This window comes from Calypte anna, chromosome W (assembly GCF_003957555.1).
Source record: "Calypte anna isolate BGI_N300 chromosome W, bCalAnn1_v1.p, whole genome shotgun sequence".
Taxonomy (NCBI): domain Eukaryota; kingdom Metazoa; phylum Chordata; class Aves; order Apodiformes; family Trochilidae; genus Calypte; species Calypte anna.
Genome location: NC_044276.1, coordinates 24,500,684 through 24,522,961, shown reverse-complemented (window position 1 = coordinate 24,522,961; position 22,278 = coordinate 24,500,684).

Here is a 22,278-nt window from a genome sequence, read left to right as displayed (position 1 = left end):
CCCCCTTTTCCTTTCCCCCTTTTCCTTTCCCCCTTTTCCTTTCCCCGTTTTCCTTTCCCCGTTTTCCTTTCCCCGTTTTCCTTTCCCCCTTTTTTCCTTTCCCCTTTTCCTTTCCCCCCTTTCCTTTCCCCCCTTTCCTTTCCCCTTTTCCTTTCCCCCTTTCCTTTCCCCCCTTTCCTTTCCCCCCTTTCCTTTCCCCCTTTCCATTCCCCCTTTCCATTCCCCCTTTCCATTCCCCCTTTCCATTCCCCCTTTCCATTCCCCCTTTCCATTCCCCCTTTCCATTCCCCCTTTTCCATTCCCCCTTTTCCATTCCCCCTTTTCCATTCCCCCTTTTCCATTCCCCCTTTTCCATTCCCCCTTTTCCATTCCCCCTTCTCCTTTCCCCCTTTCCATTCCCTTTTCCATTCCCCCTTTCCCTTCCCCCTTTCCCTTCCCCCTTTCCCTTCCCCCTTTCCCTTCCCCTTTCCCTTCCCCTTTCCCTCCCCTTCCCTTCCCCTTTCCCTTCCCTTTCCCTTCTCCCTTTCCCTTCCCTTTCCTTCCCCCTTTCCCTTCCCCTTTCCCTTCCCCTTTCCTTCCCCCTTTCCCTTCCCCTTTCCCTTCCCCTTTCCCTTCCCCCTTTCCTTCCCCCTTTCCCTTCCCCCTTTCCCTCCCCCTTTCCCTTCCCCCTTTCCCTTCCCCTTCCCTTCCCCCTTTCCCTTCCCCCTTTCCCTTCCCCCTTCTCCTTTCCCCCTTCTCCTTTCCCCTTCTCCTTTCCCCCTTCTCCTTTCCCCCTTCTCCTTTCCCCTTCTCCTTTCCCCCTTCTCCTTTCCCCCTTCTCCTTTCCCCCTTCTCCTTTCCCCCTTCTCCTTTCCCCCTTCTCCTTTCCCCCTTCTCCTTTCCCCTTCTCCTTTCCCCTTCTCCTTTCCCCCTTCTCCTTTCCCTTCTCCTTTCCCCTTCTCCTTCCCCTTCTCCTTTCCCCTTCTCCTTTCCCCTTCTCCTTTCCCCCTTCTCCTTTCCCCTTCTCCTTTCCCCCTCTCCTTTCCCCCTTCTCCTTTCCCTTCTCCTTTCCCCCTTCTCCTTTCCCCCTTCCCTTTCCCTTCTCCTTTCCCCTTCTCCTTTCCCCCTTCTCCTTTCCCCCTTCTCCTTTCCCCCTTCTCCTTTCCCCTTCTCCTTTCCCCTTCTCCTTTCCCCCTTCTCCTTTCCCCTTCTCCTTTCCCCCTTCTCCTTTCCCCCTTCTCCTTTCCCCCTTCCTCCTTTCCCCTTCTCCTTTCCCCTTCTCTTTCCCCCTTCTCCTTTCCCCTTCTCCTTTCCCCCTTCTCCTTTCCCCCTTCTCCTTTCCCCCTTCTCCTTTCCCCTTCTCCTTTCCCTTTCCTTTCCCCTTCTCCATTCCCCCTTCTCCATTCCCCCTTTTCCATTCCCCCTTTTCCATTCCCCCTTTTCCATTCCCCCTTTTCCATTCCCCCTTTTCCATTCCCCCTTTCCATTCCCCTTTCCTTCCCCCTTTCCCTTCCCCTTTCCCTTCCCCCTTTCCCTTCCCCTTTCCCTTCCCCCTTTCCCTTCCCCCTTTCCCTTCCCCTTTCCCTTCCCCCTTTCCCTTCCCCCTTTCCCTTCCCCTTTCCCTTCCCCCTTTCCCTTCCCCCTTTCCCTTCCCCTTTCCCTTCCCCTTTCCTTCCCCCTTTCCCTTCCCCTTCTCCTTTCCCCCTTCTCCTTTCCCCCTTCTCCTTTCCCCTTCTCCTTTCCTTCTCCTTTCCCCTTCTCCTTTCCCCCTTCTCCTTTCCCCCTTCTCCTTTCCCCTTCTCCTTTCCCCCTTTCTCCTTTCCCCCTTCTCCTTTCCCCTTCTCCTTTCCCCTTCTCCTTTCCCCTTCTCCTTTCCCCCCTCCTTTCCCCCTTCTCCTTTCCCCCTTCTCCTTTCCCCTTCTCCTTTCCCCTTCTCCTTTCCCCTTCTCCTTTCCCCTTCTCCTTTCCCCCTTCTCCTTTCCCCTTTTCCATTCCCCCTTCTCCTTTCCCCCTTTTCCATTCCCCCTTTTCCATTCCCCCTTTTCCATTCCCCCTTTTCCATTCCCCCTTTTCCATTCCCCCTTTTCCATTCCCCCTTTTCCATTCCCCCTTTTCCATTCCCCCTTTTCCATTCCCCTTTTCCTTCCCCCTTTTCCTTCCCCTTTTCCTTCCCCCTTTTCCTTCCCCCTTTCCTTCCCCCTTTTCCTTCCCCTTTTCCTTCCCCTTTCCCTTCCCCCTTTCCCTTCCCCTTTCCCTTCCCCTTTCCCTTCCCCTTTCCTTCCCCTTTCCCTTCCCCTTTCCCTTCCCCCTTTCCCTTCCCCTTTCCTTCCCCCTTTCCCTTCCCTTTCCCTTCCCCCTTTCCTTCCCCCTTCCCTTCCCCCTTTCCCTTCCCCTTTCCCTTCCCCTTTCCCTTCCCCCTTTCCCTTCCCCTTTCCTTCCCCTTTCCCTTCCCCCTTTCCCTTCCCCTTTCCTTCCCCTTTCCCTTCCCCCTTTCCTTCCCCCTTTCCCCCCCCTTCTCCTTTCCCCTTCTCCTTTCCCCCTTCTCCTTTCCCCTTCTCCTTTCCCCTTCTCCTTTCCCCTTCTCCTTTCCCCCTTCTCCTTTCCCCTTCCCTTTCCCCCTTCTCCTTTCCCCCTTCTCCTTTCCCCTCTCCTTTCCCCTTCTCCTTTCCCCCTTCTCCTTTCCCCTTTTCCTTCCCCCTTTTCCTTCCCCCTTTTCCTTCCCTTTTCCTTCCCCCTTTTCCTTCCCCTTTTCCTTCCCCCTTTTCTTTCCCCCTTTTCCTTCCCCCCTTTTTCTTCCCCCCTTTCCTTCCCCCTTTTCCTTCCCCCCTTTTCCTTCCCCCCTTTTCCTTCCCCCTTTTCCTTCCCCCCCTTTTCCTTCCCCCCTTTTCCTTCCCCCCTTTTCCTTCCCCCCTTTTCCTTCCCCCCCTTTTCCTTCCCCCCTTTCCTTCCCCCCCTTTTTCCTTCCCCCCCTTTTCCTTCCCCCCCTTTTCCTTCCCCCCCTTTTTCCTTCCCCCCCTTTTCCTTCCCCCCCTTTTCCTTTCCTTTCCCCTTATGGAGGAGAAAAACTGATTTATTTTAAACCAATTTGGGGGTTTTGGGACTGCAGTGATTGATTTGGAGCACTTCAGTCCCTTGTTTCATCATCTCCTCTTAAGCATTTGTGCCTGGATATGATTTTATTGGGTGGTTTAGGTTTAGGAGTGTGAATTTTCTTTTAATTTCATTTATTTTGATTCATTTCCAACTTTTTATTTAAAAAACCAAACCTCCCCATCCAAACCCTTGATACTTTGAAGTTCTGGAGAAACTCAGACGTACATCACCAACAACCTGAGTCCCTAACTAAAGCTTTAAACACTATTTTTGGGGTATATAACCTTTTTTTTTTTAATTTTTTCTCCCAGAAATAGTTGCAATCCAAAGGTATTTAGTTGCAGAGTGGCCAAGGGCAGGCAGAACCTTGGCAAAAGGCCCCAAATCCACTGCCCAATCTGCAGGACATTATCCAGATGAGTGGTTTTGCTTTCTTAGAATCAACAGGACCTTCTGGTAATATTCAAATCTGATTTTTTTTCCCACTGGATTCCCCTGTAATTCCAAGTGTGGCTTTGCAATCTTAGGGATTTCAGTTTGGAAAACCAGTCAAGTGAGTAATATCATGTTGGATTGCTCCTCCTGGTTTCCCTTGGAGCTGGCAAACTTCTCCAAGAACTTTATTACCAGGCAACTTCTCAAGCTGGGAATTGGACACAAGGTCTTGGGATGGATTTTGCTCTCCAGAGAAAACTGAGTGGAAGTTATTGGTGTTGCACAGTGTTTTAATGAGAGTGAATTTGGTGCTCTGACTTGGGAGGTTTTCTTTGTCTCAAGAAATGCATTTTGAAGTAAATCTGTTGTGGTTTTATGGATAAAAAGATTTATTTTCCATCCATCCTCTCCCCTTGCCTCATGGTTTCTAAACCACACGTTCAGCAGAATGGGAACTGAAAGATTATGATGCCTTGAAGAGCTTCTGGTAATATTCAAATCTGAATTGTTTTCCACTGGATTCCCCTGTAGTTCCAAGTGAGGCTTTGTAATCTTAGGGATTTCAGTTTGGAAAACCAGTCAAGTGAGTAATATCATGTTGGATTGCTCCTCCTGGTTTCCCTTGGAGCTGGCAAACTTCTCCAATAACTTTATTACCAGGCAACTTCTCAAGCTGGGAATTGGACACGAGGTTTTGGGATGGATTTTGCTCTCCAGAGAAAATTGAGAGGAAGTTATTGGTCTTACACAGTGTGTTATGAATTTTGTGCTCTGACTTGGGAGGTTTTCCTTGTCTCAAGAAATGCATTTTGAAGTAAATCTGTTGTGGTTTTATGGCTAAAAAGATTTATTTTCCATCCATCCTCTCCTCTTGCCTGATGGTTTCTAAACCACACGTTCAGCAGAATGGGAAGTGAAAGATTATGATGCCTTGAGGAGTTTCTGGTAATATTCAAATCTGATTTTTTTTCCCACTGGATTCCCCTGTAGTTCCAAGTGAGGCTTTGCAATCTTAGGGATTTCAGTTTGGAAAACCAGTCAAGTGAGTAATATCATGTTGGATTGCTCCTCCTGGTTTCCCTTGGAGCTGGCAAACTTCTCCAATAACTTTATTACCAGGCAACTTCTCAAGCTGGGAATTGGACACGGGGATTTTTGGGATGGATTTTGCTCTCCAGAGAAAACTGAGTGGAAGTTATTGGTGTTGCACAGTGTTTTATGAGAGTGATTTTGGTGCTCTGACTTGGGAGGTTTTCTTTGTCTCAAGAAATGCATTTTGAAGTAAATCTGTTGTGGTTTTGTGGATAAAAAGATTTATTTTCCATCCATCCTCTCCTCTTGCCTCATGGTTTTTAAACCACACGTTCAGCAGAATGGGAAGTGAAAGATTATGATGCCTTGAGAGCTTCTGGTAATATTCAAATCTGATTTTTTTTCCCACTGGATTCCCCTGTAATTCCAAGTGTGGCTTTGTAATCTTAGGGATATCAGTTTGGAAAACCAGTCAAGTCAGTAATATCATGTTGGATTGCTCCTTCTGGTTTCCCTTGGAGCTGGCAAACTTCTCCAATAACTTTATTACCAGGCAACTTCTCAAGCTGGGAATTGGACACGGGGATTTTTGGGATGGATTTTGCTCTCCAGAGAAAACTGAGTGGAAGTTATTGGTGTTGCACAGTGTTTTAATGAGAGTGAATTTGGTGCTCTGACTTGGGAGGTTTCCCTTGTCTCAAGAAATGCATTTTGAAGTAAATCTGTTGTGGTTTTGTGGATAAAAATATTTATTTTCCATCCATCCTCTCCTCTTGCCTGATGGTTTTTAAGCCACACGTTCAGCAGAATGGGAAGTGAAAGATTATGATGCCTTGAAGAGTTTCTGGTAATATTCAAATCTGATTTTTTTTCCCACTGGATTCCCCTGTAATTCCAAGTGAGGCTTTGCAATCTTAGGGATTTCAGTTTGGAAAACCAGTCAAGTGAGTAATATCATGTTGGATTGCTCCTTCTGGTTTCCCTTGGAGCTGGCAAACTTCTCCAAGAACTTTATTACCAGGCAGTTTCTCAAGCTGGGAATTGGACACGAAGTTTTGGGATGGATTTTGCTCTCCAGAGAAAACTGAGTGGAAGTTATTGGTGTTGCACAGTGTTTTAATGAGAGTTAATTTTGGGCTCTGACTTGGGAGGTTTTCCTTGTCTCAAAAAATGCATTTTGAAGTAAATCTGTTGTGGTTTTGTGGATAAAAAGATTTATTTTCCATCCATCCTCTCCTCTTGCCTGATGGTTTCTAAACCACACATTCAGCAGAATGGGAAGTGAAAGATTATGATGCCTTGAGGAGTTTCTGGTAATATTCAAATCTGATTTTTTTTCTCACTGGATTCCCCTGTAGTTCCAAGTGTGGCTTTGCAATCTTAGGGATTTCAGTTTGGAAAACCAGTCAAGTCAGTAATATCATGTTGGATTGCTCCTTCTGGTTTCCCTTGGAGCTGGCAAACTTCTCCAAAACCTTTATTACCAGGCAGTTTCTCAAGCTGGGAATTGGACACGGGGATGTTTGGGATGGATTTTGCTCTCCAGAGAAAACTGAGTGGAAGTTATTGGTGTTGCACAGTGTTTTATGAGAGTGATTTTGGTGCTCTGACTTGGGAGGTTTTCTTTGTCTCAAGAAATGCATTTTGAAGTAAATCTGTTGTGGTTTTGTGGATAAAAAGATTTATTTTCCATCCATCCTCTCCTCTTGCCTCATGGTTTTTAAACCACACGTTCAGCAGAATGGGAAGTGAAAGATTATGATGCCTTGAGAGCTTCTGGTAATATTCAAATCTGATTTTTTTTTCCCACTGGATTCCCCTGTAATTCCAAGTGTGGCTTTGCAATCTTAGGGATTTCAGTTTGGAAGCTCAGTCAAGTGAGTAATATCATGTTGGATTGCTCCTCCTGGTTTCCCTTGGAGCTGGCAAACTTCTCCAATAACTTTATTACCAGGCAACTTCTCAAGCTGGGAATTGGACACGAGGTTTTGGGATGGATTTTGCTCTCCAGAGAAAACTGAGTGGAAGTTATTGGTGTTACAAGTGTTTTAATGAGAGTGAATTTGGTGCTCTGTCTTTAGAGGTTTTCCTTGTCTCAAGAAATGCATTTTGAAGTAAATCTGTTGTGGTTTTATGGATAAAAATATTTATTTTCCATCCATCCTCTCCTCTTGCCTGATGGTTTTTAAACCACACGTTCAGCAGAATGGGAAGTGAAAGATTATGATGTCTTGAAGAGGTTCTGGTAATATTCAAATCTGATTTTTTTTCCCACTGGATTCCCCTGTAGTTCCAAGTGAGGCTTTGCAATCTTAGGGATTTCAGTTTGGAAAACCAGTCAAGTGAGTAATATCATGTTGGATTGCTCCTTCTGGTTTCCCTTGGAGCTGGCAAACTTCTCCAAGAACTTTATTACCCGGCAACTTCTCAAGCTGGGAATTGGACACGGGGATGTTTGGGATGGATTTTGCTCTCCAGAGAAAACTGAGTGGGAGTTATTGGTGTTGCACAGTGTTTTAATGAGAGTGAATTTGGTGCCCTGACTTTTGAGGTTTTTGAAGTAAATCTGTTGTGGTTTTATGGATAAAAAGATTTATTTTCCATCCATCCTCTCCTCTTGCCTGATGGTTTTTAAACCACATGTTCAGCAGAATGGGAAGTGAAAGATTATGATGCCTTGAAGAGCTTCTGGTAATATTCAAATCTGAATTGTTTTCCACTGGATTCCCCTGTAGTTCCAAGTGAGGCTTTGTAATCTTAGGGATTTCAGTTTGGAAGCTCAGTCAAGTGAGTAATATCATGTTGGATTGCTCCTTCTGGTTTCCCTTGGAGCTGGCAAACTTCTCCAATAACTTTGTTACCAGGCAACTTCTCAAGCTGGGAATTGGACACAAGGTTTTGGGATGGATTTTGCTCTCCAAAGAATATTGAGTGGAAGTTATTGGTGCTGCACAGTGTTTTAGTGAGAGTTAATTTTAGGCTCTGACTTTTGAGGTTTTCTTTGTCTCAAGAAATGCATTTGAAGTAAATCTGTTGTGGTTTTATGGCTAAAAATATTTATTTTCCATCCATCCTCTCCTCTTGCCTGATGGTTTCTAAACCACACGTTCAGCGGAATGGGAAGTGAAAGATTATGATGCCTTGAAGAGCTTCTGGTAATATTCAAATCTGAATTGTTTTCCACTGGATTCCCCTGTAGTTCCAAGTGTGGCTTTGCAATCTTAGGGATTTCAGTTTGGAAAACCAGTCAAGTGAGTAATATCATGTTGGATTGCTCCTTCTGGTTTCCCTTGGAGCTGGCAAACTTCTCCAAGAACTTTATTACCAGGCAGTTTCTCAAGCTGGGAATTGGACACGAGGTTTTGGGATGGATTTTGCTCTCCAGAGAAAATTGAGAGGAAGTTATTGGTCTTACACAGTGTGTTATGAATTTTGTGCTCTGACTTGGGAGGTTTTCCTTGTCTCAAGAAATGCATTTTGAAGTAAATCTGTTGTGGTTTTGTGGATAAAAAGATTTATTTTCCATCCATCCTCTCCTCTTGCCTGATGGTTTTTAAACAACACGTTCAGCAGAATGGGAAGTGAAAGATTATGATGTCTTGAAGAGGTTCTGGTAATATTCAAATCTGAATTTCTTTAACACTGGATTCCCCTGTAGTTCCAAGTGAGGCTTTGCAATCTTAGGGATTTCAGTTTGGAAAACCAGTCAAGTGAGTAATATCATGTTGGATTGCTCCTTCTGGTTTCCCTTGGAGCTGGCAAACTTCTCCAATAACTTTATTACCAGGCAACTTCTCAAGCTGGGAATTGGACACGAGGTTTTGGGATGGATTTTGCTCTCCAGAGAAAATTGAGTGGAAGTTATTGGTGTTGCACAGTGTTTTAGTGAGAGTGAATTTGGTGCTCTGACTTGGGAGGTTTTCCTTGTCTCAAGAAATGCATTTTGAAGTAAATCTGTTGTGGTTTTATGGATAAAAAAATATTTATTTTCCATCCATCCTCTCCTCTTGCCTGATGGTTTCTAAACCACACGTTCAGCAGAATGGGAAGTGAAAGATTATGATGCCTTGAAGAGCTTCTGGTAATATTCAAATCTGAATTGTTTTCCACTGGATTCCCCTGTAGTTCCAAGTGTGGCTTTGCAATCTTAGGGATTTCAGTTTGGAAAACCAGTCAAGTGAGTAATATCATGTTGGATTGCTCCTTCTGGTTTCCCTTGGAGCTGGCAAACTTCTCCAAGAACTTTATTACCAGGCAACTTCTCAAGCTGGGAATTGGACACGAGGTTTTGGGATGGATTTTCCTCTCCAGAGAAAACTGAGTGGAAGTTATTGGTGTTGCACAGTGTTTTAAGGAGAGTGAATTTGGTGCTCTGACTTGGGAGGTTTTCCTTGTCTCAAGAAATGCATTTTGAAGTAAATCTGTTGTGGTTTTGTGGATAAAAAGCTTTATTTTCCATCCATCCTCTCCTCTTGCCTCATGGTTTTTAAACCACACGTTCAGCAGAATTGGAAGTGAAAGATTATGATGGCTTGAGGAATTTCTGGTAATATTCAAATCTGAATTTCTTTCCCACTGGATTCCCCTTTAGTTCCAAGTGTGGCTTTGCAATCTTAGGGATTTCAGTTTGGAAATCCATTCAAGTAATATCATGTTGGATTGCTCCTTCTGGTTTCCCTTGGAGCTGGCAAACTTCTCCAATAACTTTATTACCAGGCAACTTCTCAAGCTGGGAATTGGACATGAGGTTTTGGGATGGATTTTGCTCTCCAGAGAAAATTGAGTGGGAGTTATTGGTCTTACACAGTGTGTTATGAATTTTGTGCTCTGACTTGGGAGGTTTTCCTTGTCTCAAGAAATGCATTTTGAAGTAAATCTGTTGTGGTTTTATGGCTAAAAATATTTATTTTCCATCCGTCCTCTCCTCTTGCCTGATGGTTTTTAAACCACACGTTCAGCAGAATGGGAAGTGAAAGATTATGATGCCTTGAAGAGCTTCATGATGAAAAGTCTCAGAGGGTGATGGTCAGAGGAACTCAGTGGTGGTTTGATAGCAAGTTGTTTTCTTTATCAAACCTGCTGTAAATCAGTGCATCTCATTCATTTGGGCTACCAACACCTTGGGACAAGCAGCCCTGCCTCTTCCACGGCCAAAAAAAACCAACCTAGTGCTCTCTGGCTGGGCCCAGAGAGTGGTGCTGAACGGGGCTGCATCAAAATGGCGGCCGGTCACTAGTGGTGTCCCCCAGGGATCAGTGTTGGGCCCAGTGCTGTTTAATATCTTGAGGGAGGATTTAGAGGAGGGCATTGAGTCCATCCTCAGGAAATTCCCAGCTGACACTAAGCTGGGGGGAAGTGTGGATCAGCTGGAAGGCAGGAGGGCTCTGCAGAGGGACCTGGAGAGACTGGAGAGTTGGGCTGATCCCAAGGGGATGAGGTTGAAGATTCCAAGGGCCGGGTCCTGCACTTTGTCCACAAGAAGCCCCTGGGGAGCTCCAGGCTGGGCAGGGAGTGGTTGCAGCAAGGGAGCTGGGAGTCTGGCTTGCCAGGAAGCTGAAGAGGAGGCAGCAGTGTGGCCAGGTGGGCAAGAAGGCCAATGGCATCCTGGGCTGGCTGAGGAAGAGCGTGGCCAGCAGGTCCAGGGAAGGGATTCTGCCCCTGTGCTCAGCCCTGGGGAGGCCACAGCTTGAGTCCTGTGTCCAGTTCTGGGCCCCTCAGCAAGTCCCTCAGGAAGGAGCTTGAGGTGCTGGAGCAGGTGCAGAGAAGAGCAAGGAGGCTGGGAAGGGATCCAGCAGAATTCCTGGGAGGAAGGAAGGGCTGAGGGAGCTGGGGGTGTTGAGGCTGGAGAAGAGGAGGCTCAGGGGAGACCTCATCACTCTCTGCAACTCCCTGAAAGGAGGTTGGAGCCAGGGGGGGGGTTGGGCTCTTTTCCCAGGCAACTCTCAGCAAGACAAGAGGGCACAAAGGGTCTCAAGTTGTGCCAGGGGAGGTTTAGGTTGGAGCTGAGAAAGAATTTCTTTCTGGAGAGGGTGATCAGCCCTTGGAATGGGCTGCCCAGGGAAGTAGTGGATTCTCCGTGTCTGGAGAGGTTTTGGTTCCCCGGATGGGGTTGTGTCTCCTCTGGTCGTGATAAGCCTGCCCAGTGCTTCCCAGCTTCCTGGTGGAACTGGGATTGATGGAATTGGTATTAATGATTTTCATTGTTATTTTGGGAGGTTTTAGTCCTCGAGCTGGGGTTGTGTCTTTCCTCTGGTCCTGATAAGCCTGCCCAGTGCTTTCCAGCTTCCTGCTGGGAATGGGATTGCTGGAATTGGTAATGATGATTTTCTTGGTTATTTTGGGAGATGGTTTTGGTCCCCTGGATGTGGTTGCCCAGTGCTTTTCAGCTTCCTGATGGGACTGGGATTGATGGAATTGGTACTGATGATTTTCTTGGTTATTTTAGGAAGGGGTTTATGATCCCCTGGCTGGGGTTGTGTCTCTCTGGTTCTGAGAAGCTTGCCCAGTGCTTCCCAGCTTCCTGCTGAGACTGGGATTGCTGGAATTGGTACTGATGATTTTCTTGGTTATTTTGGGAGGTTTTGGTCCCCAGGATGTGGTTGCCCAGTGCTTCTCAGCTTCCTGATGGAACTGGGATTGCTGGAAGCTCAACACTTGGCCTATCCAAAGGGCTTTGTAATTAATGCTTCATTATGCTAATGCATGCAAATGCAGGGCTGTGCTTTTGATGAGGAAGGGAGAGAACACAAAGGATGAAAGAGTTCACTGGAGAGTACAAATTAATTTATTGCACTACTCAGTGGCCCGAGAGGAAGGGGGAATGCAAGGCAAGAAGGGAGCAAATAGGAAAACAAACCCCCCTCCCTGTCTTAATATTTTTTTCCTCCAAAGTGGCTTCATCCTCAGCCTTGCCCTCTGTGTTGGAGCAGCAGTGATGGTGGGAAAGGCTGTGAGGTCTCATTCTTAGTCTTCTATTTTTTTTTCCACCCTCCTCACTCCTGGTTCTACCTCTGCTTTTCCCCCTACCCAAGTGCATCACCATTCCAAAGGAAAAGAAATTAAAATTATCCTGGTGTGCAAATACTGCCTTTGGTTTTTCTTCCCTCCCTCTCTTCCCTCCCTCTCTTCCCTCCCTCTCTTCCCTCCCTCTCTTCCCTCCCTCTCTTCCCTCCCTCTCTTCCCTCCCTCTCTTCCCTCCCTCTCTCCCTCCCTCTCTTCCCTCCCTCTCTTCCCTCCCTCTCTTCCCTCCCTCTCTTCCCTCCCTCTCTTCCCTCCCTCTCTTCCCTCCCTCTCTTCCCTCCCTCTCTTCCTTCCCTCCCTTCCCTCCCTTCCCTCCCTTCCCTCCCTTCCCTCCCTTCCCTCCCTTCCCTCCCTTCCCTCCCTTCCCTCCGTCTCCTCCCTCCGTCTCCTCCCTCCGTCTCCTCCCTCCGTCTCCTCCCTCCGTCTCCTCCCTCCGTCTCCTCCCTCTCCTTCCTCCCTCTCCTTCCTCCCTCTCCTTCCTCCCTCTCCTTCCTCCCTCTCCTTCCTCCCTCTCCTTCCTCCCTTCCTTCCTCCCTCTCCTTCCTCCCTCTCCTCCCTCCCTCTCCTCCCTCCTCTCCTCCCTCTCTTCCCTCCCTTTCCTCCCTCTCTTCCCTCCCTTTCCTCCCTCTCCTTCCTCCCTCTCCTTCCTCCCTCTCCTTCCTCCCTCTCCTTCCTCCCTCTCCTTCCTCCCTCTCCTTCCTCCCTCTCCTTCCTCCCTCTCTGTCTTCCCTCTCTGTCTTCCCTCTCTGTCTTCCCTCTCTGTCTTCCCTCTCTGTCTTCCCTCTCCGTCTTCCCTCTCCGTCTTCCCTCTCCGTCTTCCCTCTCCGTCTTCCCTCTCCGTCTTCCCTCTCCGTCTTCCCTCTCCTTCCTCCCTCTCCGTCTTCCCTCTCCTTCCTCCCTCCCTCTCCTTCCTCCCTCCCTCTCCTTCCTCCCTCCCTCTCCTTCCTCCCTCCCTCTCCTTCCTCCCTCCCTCTCCTTCCTCCCTCTCCTTCCTCCCTTGTATCCCACTCAACTCACCCTTTTATCCCTTTTCTTCTAGGCTTGGATTCAGTTCTGAATTAATTTTTCCCCCCTCCCCTTTCCTATTTTTTTTCCCCTTTCTGCTCCTTGAATCTCCCTGGGGCATTTCCTCCTCCTCCTCCTCACACTTGGGGTTGCTCACCCCTTTTTTTCCTCATCCATTTTTCATCTAGGGGATTTAATCCAATAATAATGTCATTTAATCGTCTGATTTGATTGGATTTGCTGCCTCTGTAGTCACATTCCCCAAATTCACTTCTCCTTTTTGCTTGACTTAGTCCCATATCCACAGATAAGCATCCCTTAGGGTGCTTCTTCCCTATTTTCTTCTGGACTCTGAGATTTATCTGGAGGATGCAGCTCCCTGAAATACTGAAAAACTTTGAAGGTTGAGTGAAAGAATTGCTCTTTTATTATTAATTATTGAGAAAGTTGCTCTGTAGGGTCACCAAGATGGGAGAGAGGTGGTTGAGGACAGCTTTTTGCCATTGGATTGGAGACCTCATCATTCCTGGAGGGCTTCCAAATCCCTGGAAAAGTGGTGCTGAGGGCCATGGGGCAGTGGTGGCCTTGGCAGTGCTGGGTGAAGGGTTGGATTTGGGTTTTTTCCAACCCAAATGATTCTCTGAGTCTTCTTTTAGACTTCCCAACCCTCATCTCCAGGGCCAGGCTTACCTGACTCCTCAGAATTTTGGGGAACAGATGATTTTAGACAGGCAAAGCTGACACAGGGGGTGCTTTGGGTGAAGATTTCCCAATTTTGATCCATTTCTTTGATTATGAGAAAGACAGAAAGCATCTGTTGGGGAGAACATTGAAACCAGCCCCATAGGGACAGGAATTCAACGTCTCTCCTCAGAACTGGTTGGAAAGTCTTTGAGCTCGTTCAAAATCCCTTCCAGACCCCCTAAAATCTTCTTATTCTCCAAGAATTTCCATGTTTCCCTTTGCTTTTACATTTTTAGGTCTTAAAAGGTATATTAAATGTAATATATAGTATATTAACTATAATATATAGGGAATAAGTATCAGTAATGCTGTGCCTGTGGATTTCTTGCTTTGTGGAACTCCCAGAAAGAACTGAAAAATTGTAGATTGGAGTCCTCATCATTCCTGGAGAGCTTCCAAATCCCTGGAAAAGTGGTGCTGAGGGCCATGGGGCAGTGGTGGCCTTGGCAGTGCTGGGTGAAGGGTTGGAGTTGGGTTTTTTCCAACCCAAATGATTCTCTGAGTCTTCTTTTAGACTTCCCAACCCTCATCTCTAGGACCAGGCTTGCCTGACTCCTCAGAATTTTGGGGAACAGATGATTTTAGACAGGCAAAGCTGACATGAGGGGTGGTTTGGGTGAAGATTTCCCAATTTTGATCCATTTCTTTGATTATGAGAAGACAGAAAGCATCTGATGGGGAGAACGTTGAAACCAGCCCCATAGGGACAGGAATTCAACGTCTCTCCTCAGAACTGGTTGGAAAGTCTTTGAGCTCGTTCAAAATCCCTTCCAGACTCCCTAAAATCTTCTTATTCTCCAAGAATTTCCATGTTTGCCTTTGCTTTTACATTTTTAGGTCTTAAAAAGTATATTAAATGTAATAAATAGTATATTAACTATAATATATAGGGAATAAGTAGCAGTAATGCTGTGCCTGTGGATTTCTTGCTTTGTGGAACTCCCACAAAGAACTGAAAAATTGTAGATTGGAGTCCTCATCATTCCTGGAGAGCTTCCAAATCCCTGGAAAAGTAGTGCTGAGGGCCATGGGGCAGTGGTGGCCTTGGCAGTGCTGGGTGAAGGGTTGGAGTTGGGTTTTTTCCAACCCAAATGATTCTCTGACTCTTCTTTTAGACTTCCCAACCCTCATCTCTAGGACCAGGCTTGCCTGACTCCTCAGAATTTTGGGGAACAGATGATTTCTGAGAGCCAAAGCTGACATGAGGGGTGGTTTGGGTGAAGATTTCCCAATTTTGATCCATTTCTTTGATTATGAGAAGACAGAAAGCATCTGATGGGGAGAACATTGAAACCAGCCCCATAGGGACAGGAATTCAACGTCTCTCCTCAGAACTGGTTGGAAAGTCTTTGAGCTCGTTCAAAATCCCTTCCAGACTCCCTAAAATCTTCTTATTCTCCAAGATTTTCCATGTTTCCCTTTGCTTTTACACTTTTAAGTCTTGAAAAGTATATTAAATATAATATCTAGGGAATAAGTAGCAATAATGCTGTGAATTTCTTGCTTTGTGGAACTCCCACATACAACTGAAAAATTGCAGTGATTTGGAACATCAGGATAAAGTCCTCATAAAAAACACGTTTCATTTTTTTCTTTTTTTTTTAATATATATAAAAATTGAACAACTCTTCATAGAATCATAGAATCATAGAATTAGCCGGGTTGGAAGGGACCTCAGAGATCATCTAGTCCAACCCTTGACCCACCGGAGCAGTTGCTAGACCATGGCACTGAGTGCCACATCCAGTCTTTTTTTAAATGTCTCCAGGGACGGAGAATCTACCACCTCACCGGGCAGTCCATTCCATAGCCTAATCACCCTCTCCGTGAAGAAATTCTTTCTAATATCTAACCTAAACCTCCCCTGGCACAACTTAAGACTGTGCCCTCTTGTCTTGTTGAAGGTCGTCTGTGAAAAGAGTCCAGTTCCCACCTCGCTACAGCCTCCTTTCAGGGAGTTGTAGACAGCAATGAGGTCTCCCCTGAGCCTCCTCTTCTTCAGGCTGAACAGCCCCAGCTCCCTCAGCCTCTCCTCATAGGGCCTGTGCTCGAGTCCCTTCACCAGCCTGGTTGCCCTCCTTTGGACCTGTTCCAGGACCTCTACATCCTTCTTAAACTGAGGGGCCCAGAACTGGACACAGGACTCGAGGTGTGGCCTAACCAGCGCTGAGTACAGGGGCAGAATCCCTTCCCTGGACCTGCTGGTGACGCTGTTTCTGATACAGGCCAGGATGCCATTGGCCTTCTTGGCCACCTGGGCACACTGCTGGCTCATGTTCAGTTTCTTGTCAATGCAGACTCCCAGGTCCCTTTCTTCCTGGCTGCTCTCCAGCCACTCTGTCCCCAGCCTATGTGCTTGCATGTTGGGCTCCACATTTGTGGCAGCAGGACTGATTATTTCTCTCTCTGAACATCAAATGCAGTCAGGAGGCTAAAAATTCCAAATTTCAGCAAGTTGAAATGAAATATTCAGCAACCCAGAAGGCAAATCAGAAGTTATAATAAAAAGATGAAAAGCAAGAATTTTCCTCTTATTAATGAAGAGATGAAGCTTCAGATTGGGTCAGTTTTGTGCTAGCAAAGTGGAGCAAATTTGGGTGGGTATTGTAAGGCTGGAAATAAAAGTTGATTAGTGTGACATGAAGTTAATTTATAAAAAGTTCTGTGGAGGAGGAAGGGAGGGAAAAATAATCCTTTTGAGAAAATATGTGAGTGACTATAAATACATTTTATTCTAATAGACTTTTGGATTGGTGTTAGGTTGGGGGGATTTCCTGGCTCACTGGGGACATCCCAGTTGATTGGAAGTTGGGGAATGTCACACCAATCCATAAAAAGGGCTGGAAAGGACCCAGGAAACTCCAGGCCCGTCAGCCTGACCTCAGTGCCTGGCAGGGTCATGGAACAGCTCATCCTGGGGGCAATCCCACAGCACCTGCAGGATGGGCAAGGGATCAGACCCAGCCAGCACGGGGTTAGGAAGGGCAGGTCCTGTCTGAGCAACCTGAGCTCCTTTTATCATCGGGTGACTGCCTGGGGGATGAGGGGAAGGCTGTGGATGTGGTCTGCCTGGACTTCAGCAAGGCCTTTGACACCGTCTCCCCTAGGATTCTCCTGGAAAAGCTGTCAGGCCATGGCTCAGCCAGGAGCACTCTGTGCTGGGTTAGGAACTGGCTGGAGGGTCGGGCCCAGAGAGTGGTGCTGAACGGGGCTGCATCAAAATGGCGGCCGGTCACTAGTGGTGTCCCCCAGGGATCAGTGTTGGGCCCAGTGCTGTTTAATATCTTGAGGGAGGATTTAGAGGAGGGCATTGAGTCCATCCTCAGGAAATTCCCAGCTGACACTAAGCTGGGGGGAAGTGTGGATCAGCTGGAAGGCAGGAGGGCTCTGCAGAGGGACCTGGAGAGACTGGAGAGTTGGGCTGATGCCAAGGGGATGAGGTTGAAGATTCCAAGGGCCGGGTCCTGCACTTTGGCCACAAGAAGCCCCTGGGGAGCTCCAGGCTGGGCAGGGAGTCCCCAGCAGAAAGGGAGCTGGGAGTCTGGCTTGCCAGGAAGCTGAAGAGGAGGCAGCAGTGTGGCCAGGTGGCCAAGAAGGCCAATGGCATCCTGGGCTGGCTGAGGAAGAGCGTGGCCAGCAGGTCCAGGGAAGGGATTCTGCCCCTGTGCTCAGCCCTGGGGAGGCCACAGCTTGAGTCCTGTGTCCAGTTCTGGGCCCCTCAGCAAGTCCCTCAGGAAGGAGCTTGAGGTGGTGGAGCAGGTGCAGAGAAGAGCAAGGAGGCTGGGAAGGGATCCAGCAGAATTGCTGGGAGGAAGGAAGGGCTGAGGGAGCTGGGGGTGTTGAGGCTGGAGAAGAGGAGGCTCAGGGGAGACCTCCTCACTCTCTGCAACTCCCTGAAAGGAGGTTGGAGCCAGGGGGGGGGTTGGGCTCTTTTCCCAGGCAACTCTCAGCAAGACAAGAGAGCACAAAGGGTCTCAAGTTGTGCCAGGGGAGGTTTAGGTTGGAGCTGAGAAAGAATTTCTTTCTGGAGAGGGTGATCAGCCCTTGGAATGGGCTGCCCAGGGAAGTAGTGGATTCTCCGTGTCTGGAGATCTTTCCAAAGAGCCTGGATGTGGCACTGAGTGCCATGGGCTGGGAACCACGGGGGGAGTGGATCAAGGGTTGGACTTGAGCTCTGAACTCCCTTCCAACCATTCTGTGATTCTATGATTTCAGGATTCCCAGATTCAGATGGTCTGCATGGATAAAAAGTCTGATTTCTGAATATTTATTAAAAAAAAAAAAAATAAGCTGAAAGCTCTGGGGGTGGCCTGGTTAAATGTTTTTACAACTGTGACATCTCTTCCCTCTCTATAATGATGCAGAACATGAAAGGGGGCAAAAAAACCCCCCAAATCCTCAGCCTGGATTATTCTATTTCCCAGAGTGGAGGATTGAGAGGAAGGGAGTGATGAAGCAGCACATCAGAGATGATGTTTGAAATGTTAATTTTTTTTCTGGCCTGGAGAATGAGAACCTTGAAGTGAGTCTGATGTTACCTGGCAGGGTGAGAAGCTCATTAGTTGGATTCCTGGATCACAGAGGGGTCATCACCCAGGGTAATGTAAAGCAGGCAGGGAGCAAGGCTGGAGAGCTTGGAAAAATCAACTTTTTCTCTGCTTTTCTTTGCCTTAAAGGACACGTGGGTTGTTGCTGAGAGTGCTCTCCTTGACCTGAGAGCTTCAGATCTCCAAGAGGCTTTTGTGATACCCTGGATGTGCTTGGAATAGCTTTGTGTGGGAAGGATTGAATCCATATAAAGCTTCCAGAAACCTGGGAGCTCCTGGGGCTCTCTGTGTGGTTGCTTTCTGCTCATTCTAAGCAGCAAAAAAAAGCACCAAGGGCTCTGGCCCCATCTGTTTCACCAAATTCTGCTTTGTAAGGGTCTTAATTTCCTTTTAAGTCTGTTTTAATAAATAATGCAAGTCTTGGGTGTCAGCGACAGCCAGGGGCATGCATGGAAAAAAAGAAATATATTTATTGCAAGAGCTACAACAGAACTTTGCCCTCTTTTTTTTTTTTGATCTTGGAAGCATATTCCACAAAAAGGCAGCTGCAAGGATGTCCTGGTTGTGGTGATAGAGGACTCAGGATTACAGGGGGGCTGTTTAGATTCTTGTCACCTTCTATAAGCTCCAGAAGTCCTGGAGGAGAAAAAAAAAAAAAAAGAAAAAAAGACGAAACTAACAAAAAAAATCCCAATAGAAAAACAGCTGAACTGAGGAAGAACATCCCCAAAACCTGGGTAAACCCATGGAGATGATGTGCTGGGATTTAAGTGGGATAAAGTGTAGGGAATGGGGTTGGATCTCTGTTCAATATCTTCATTGATGACTTGGATGAGGGGATTGAGTCCATCATCAGCAAGTTTGCTGATGACACCAAGCTGGGGAGAAGTGTTGATCAGCTGGAAGGCAGGAGGATTCTGCAGAGGGACCTGGAGAGACTGGAGAGATGGGCTGACTCCAATGGGATGAACTTCAACGCGGCCAAGTGCCGGGTCTTGCACTTTGGCCACAACAACCCCATGCAGCGCTACAGGCTGGGGACAGAGTGGCTGGAGAGCAGCCAGGCAGAAAGGGACCTGGGAGTCTGGATTGACAGGAAGCTGAACATGAGCCGCAGTGTGCCCAGGTGGCCAAGAAGGCCAATGGCATCCTGGCCTGGATCAGAAACAGCGTCACCAGCAGGTCCAGGGAGGTGATTCTGCCCCTGTACTCAGCCCTGGTAAGGTCACACCTTGAGTACTGTGTCCAGTTCTGGGCCCCTCAGTTCAAGAAGGAGATTGAGGTCCTCGAACAGGTCCAAAGGAGGGCAGCCAGGCTGGTGAAGGGACTCGAACACAGATCCTATGAGGAGAGGCTGAGGGAGCTGGGGTTGTTCAGCCTGAAGAAGAGGAGGCTCAGGGGAGACCTCATTGCTGTCTACAACTCCCTGAAAGGAGGTTGGAGCCAGGGGGGGGTTGGGCTCTTTTCCCAGGCAACTCTCAGTAAGACAAGAGGGCACAAAGGGTCTCAAGTTGTGCCAGGGGAGGTTTAGGTTGGAGCTGAGAAAGAATTTCTTTCTGGAGAGGGTGATCAGCCCTTGGAATGGGCTGCCCAGGGAAGTAGTGGATTCTCCGTGTCTGGAGAGGTTTTGGTTCCCCGGATGGGGTTGTGTCTCCTCTGGTCATGATAAGACTGCCCAGTGCTTCCCAGCATGGTCTTAAATTGTGCCGGGGGAAGTTCAGATTGGATATTAGAAAGAATTTTTTCACGGAAAGGGTGATCAGACATTGGAACGGGCTGCCTGGGGAGGTGGTGGACTCTTCGTCCCTGGAGACATTTAAAAAGCGACTTGATATGGCACTCAGTGCCATAGTCTAGTGACTGTGGCGGTAGTTGATCAAGGGTTGGACTCGATGATGTCGGAGGTCCCTTCCAACCCAGCCTATTCTATGATTCTATGACTCAGGTTTAGTGGGAATTAAGGAATTAGGGAGAAATTTGGTGGGAGAGGGGCTTACAGCTGCTGTGTTATTGGGGATGCTCTTCAGGCTGCCCTGGCTTCTTCAGGTATAATGTTGGGCTTCCCAAACTGAAATGGGAATCAAAATGGGGAAAAAAATTAAAATTAATTGCTGGGAGGGTGCTGAGACACTGGAAGAGGTTTCCCAGGAAAGCTGTGGCTGCCCCATCCCTGGAAGTGTTGAAGGTTGGATGGGACTTGAAGCACCCTGGGCTGGTGGGAGGTGTCCCTGCCCATGGCTAGAAGTTGGAATTAAATTAATTTTCAGGTCACTTCCAACCCAAACCATCCTGGGATTCTATAATGCTTCTTAATTTGATTTTCAACTCCTTTTCCACCTCTGTCTTTCAGCATCTACATGCTACAAAAACGTAGCCATTAGCTTCTTCTCCTTCCAAGTCATCCCTTTGATAAGATATGGTAATTTTCATGCATTTTTTCAGCTGTTAACATGACTTCCATCTGCAGGACTCATATTTCTAGAGCTGGGAATTGTTCTGGCATTCAGCAAGCTTGCCAGGTTATTCAAGCTGTTAAGTTCCTTGTAGTAAAGCAATTTAGGTTAAATATGCCTTTTGCAAAGGATGTGAATAGCTGAAATTACAACTGAACTGCAAGGGTAATTGCATGAAAAGAAAGTTAATCTTTGTTTAACTTGAGTAACTTTTCCATTTGCTATCCTGGAAGCTGTCAATACCCCCATTTCTTTGGCAGAAGGGGGTTATTTGGGTAATTTCCTTGGGATATTAGGCAGATAAGATCATTAAGATGCTGAGAACTGGTTGTAAAATCCCTGCATGCATTGGGAAGAGATTTTTGGGATATTCCCCATGTTTTAGATCATAGAATCATAGAATCATAGAATTAGCCGGGTTGGAAGGGACCTCAGAGATCATCTAGTCCAACCCTTGACCCACCGGAGCAGTTGCTAGACCATGGCACTGAGTGCCACATCCAGTCTTTTTTTAAATGTCTCCAGGGACGGAGAATCTACCACCTCACCGGGCAGTCCATTCCATAGCCTGATCACCCTCTCCGTGAAGAAATTCTTTCTAATATCTAACCTAAACCTCCCCTGGCACAACTTAAGACTGTGTCCTCTTGTCTTGCTGAAGGTCGTCTGTGAAAAGAGTCCAGTTCCCACCTCGCTACAGCCTCCTTTCAGGTAGTTGTAGACAGCAATGAGGTCTCCCCTGAGCCTCCTCTTCTTCAGGCTGAACAGCCCCAGCTCTCTCAGCCTCTCCTCATAGGGCCTGTGCTCGAGTCCCTTCACCAGCCTGGTTGCCCTCCTTTGGACCTGTTCCAGGACCTCTACATCCTTCTTAAACTGAGGGGCCCAGAACTGGACACAGGACTCGAGGTGTGGCCTAACCAGCGCTGAGTACAGGGGCAGAATCACCTCCCTGGACCTGCTGGTGACGCTGTTTCTGATACATGCCAGGATGCCATTGGCCTTCTTGGCCACCTGGGCACACTGCTGGCTCATGTTCAGCTTCCTGTCAATCCAGACTCCCAGGTCCCTTTCTTCCTGGCTGCTCTCCAGCCACTCTGTCCCCAGCCTGGAGCTCCCCATGGGGTTGTTGTGGCCAAAGTGCAGGACCCGGCCCTTGGAATCTTCAACCTCATCCCCTTGGGATCAGCCCAGCTCTCCAGTCTGTCCAGGTCCCTCTGCAGAGCCCTCCTGCCTTCGAGTTGGTCCACACTTCCTCCCAGCTTGGTGTCATCTGCGAATTGATGACAAGGTGTGCAGCTTTTTGGGGCTCATGTGGGGGATTTCCTCCCATAGCTGATATCTCAGTATTAAGATTAAAAACAGATCAATATTTCACTTTTTTCCTCTTGCTGTTACAATCCCTTTTAAATTAGGGAGTCTGCAAGTTGAGGCTTCCAGTTCTTGCTTTCTCCTTTGCTGAATTTATGGGATTTTTGGAAGCAACAACTTTCCTGAGATGCTTTGAAGAGAAATCTGGGATTTAGTGTATAAAGGAAAGTAAGTGCTTGACTATTAAATTAATTTCTGGAAAGGAAATGCCAAGTTTCTGCATTGTTATACATCCATTAATTAATGCAGAGGTTGATTTGGGTTATTTCCTTGGGATAAGAGGCAGATAAGATCCTTAAGGTGATGTCAGAACCAGCTGGATGAGGAGCCTCAGTGTCATAAGTGAAGCTGTGAGTTCCAACCAGACCCCAGTTGCCTCTGGGAGAAGGGAAAGAACTCCTGGTTGTAAAATCCCTGCTCCTGCCTGCATTGGGAAGAGATTTTTGGGATAATCCCCATGGTTTAGATGCCAAGGTGTGCAGCTTTTTGGGGCTCATGTGGGGGATTTCCTCTCATAGCTGAAATCTCAGCAAAAAAAAAAAAAATATATCATGATTTGACTTTTTTCCTCTTGCTGTTACAATCCCTTTTAAATTAGGGAG